The sequence below is a fragment of the Felis catus genome, chromosome B2 (assembly GCF_018350175.1).
Source record: "Felis catus isolate Fca126 chromosome B2, F.catus_Fca126_mat1.0, whole genome shotgun sequence".
In the NCBI taxonomy this organism is placed as follows: domain Eukaryota; kingdom Metazoa; phylum Chordata; class Mammalia; order Carnivora; family Felidae; genus Felis; species Felis catus.
Window position 1 is genome coordinate 73930592 of NC_058372.1, and position 2199 is coordinate 73932790.

Sequence of the window (2199 nt, forward strand, 5' to 3'; positions counted from 1 at the left end):
AGAACTAACATTTTTCCTATTCCATACTTGGGGGAAATACTAAGATCCAGAAATATTTGCCATAATATATAAGGAAGGAGGATGTGCATGTGTGTATGCAAAGGACAGGTGACAAGGGAGGGGAGCAAGAAGGAGAAAGCTACCAAAAAGCTTCAGTGTGCTAATGGAAATAGAGTCTCTTTTATCAAATAACAAACAGTCCCTACCCCTGTGAGAATGTAAGGTAATATTACTTGGCCAACGTCATGAATAGAAATCTATTCATTATATATCGTTTATTTAGGATGATCCATTTCAATATATGCCTTTATGGCCTCCAAGTGAGGCATCTGATATATACTGTGCACAAAGTAAGATCCTTTACAACAGTTATGCACAATATATGCACTATTAAATTTATACATTGGATCTCAGCAAGTGATTGATAGGAGAAAAAAAAGGTTGGACGAGGCATGTTGGGTGAAGAGACCAGGTTTCTTTAACACACAGTAGATACACATCTGGTTTGACTAGCAACTGCAGCCTATGCAACATTGGCAGTGGTGCTGCTGAGGTGATGGAGCTATTTACATTAACTACTTTAGGACGACACAAGACAGGTATCATCCAACATTAGGATACAGCTGGACGGATGTGTGAACCATTCCTGTTTGTAACTTTAGGAAATGGATGTTGATCCTAGGCCATTTTAATATTAGTACTTGAGGAGCAGGTCAAATAATAAGGCAATAAACACAACCTCCAGCTAAAATCCTGTTGCAGTCTAGACAGTGAAATGGTACAACATTAGCAAACTTTAGAACTGGGGCACCTGGGTGGCTCACTTGGTTAAGCCTCTGACTCTTGATTTCAGCTCAGGTCATGATATCATGGTTCCTGAGTTGCAGTCCCACATTGGGCTCTGTGCTGGCAGAGCCTACTTGGAATTCTCACTCTCCCTCTCTCTCTGCCCCTCCCCCACTCATTTGTTTCCTTGCTCTCTCTCAAAATAAATAAATAAACATTTAAAAAATAAATAAAACGTTAGAACTGCAGCTTTTGTTGGATCCCCCACAGCGTATCTGCTTTCTCCTTCAAATGGACATAGAGACCCTCAATCATGGTGGAAATTGAATGCACCCGCCTAAGATGCTTCATTTTATTTTCTGCCAAATCTGCCACAGTCCAGTGGCCCAGGAGGTGCAGCCTTTCAGCTTGATCACCTCATAAGCACGGTCAACCACTTGTTTGTGAACCTCTTTCTGCTGTTCCTTATCTGCATCAGTGCCTAAGTCAGGTGCAGGTTCTTCAGAGAGACCTGCAACCTTTACTCCCTATAGGCACCCCTGAGTCTCCGTGCTCCCCTACGGCCAACCCATGACAATTAGTGGGTGAACTCCCAGCCTTTTCCCCATTAGGTAGCAGAACCAGGCTGAATCCAGATTGCAACCACTTCCTATAACGCAGTTTTAGGGGAAGCCACTTATCTTCCAAGCCATAGAGGTCAAGATATCCACTGGATTGGAAATAACAAGCAACCTGCATTTTGGACTGTATTTTATAGTACAAGGAATGATGAATTTACAGATGTTCACATTAGGATGGACCACATTAAGATGGCTTTCTCCCTCTTGCTGATGTGCCCCAGCTGTGATAATAACGAGCTTGGAGTTTTCACTCATGTTACACCCTTTGCCTGTGACAATTTTTGGTGTTCATCCATCTATGGAACTGGTATCGTGGATCCAGTGATGAATAAGATGCAGGGGGTCCCTGCCTTTGGCAGGTAAGTCACATTAAGCTTAGGGAGTGTTGGGGCACCTGAGGTCAAAAGAAAATAATAAACTAAATGTAATGGAAAATTTTATGTGTCAGTGTAGCTGGGCCACAGTGCCCAGATATTTGGTCAAACATTATTCTAGATGTTTCTGAGAGTGATTCGGATGAAATTTCCATTTAAATTGGTGGATTTTGAATAAAGTAGACTGTCCACCATAATGGGTGGGCCTCATGCACTCATTTCAAGGCCTGACCTTCAGAACAAAAGACTTACCTCCTCTAAGCAAGAGAAGAACTCTGTGGCATATGGAAATTTTGAACTGCAGCATAGGCTCTTCTCTGGGTCCCAACCTGCCAGCCCACCCTGTAGATTTTGGATTTGCCAACCTCTAATATTACATGAGCCAATTCCTTAGAAGAATCTCATATTAAATATATATA

The 2199-nt window shown here is 42.1% G+C and overlaps 1 pseudogene; it reads right to left on the reverse strand.

The window, feature by feature from the left end:
* Positions 1 to 1023: 1023 nt before the first annotated feature.
* LOC101085719 lies at positions 1024 to 1878 on the reverse strand (annotated as a pseudogene).
* Between the last annotated feature and the right edge of the window lie 321 nt (positions 1879 to 2199).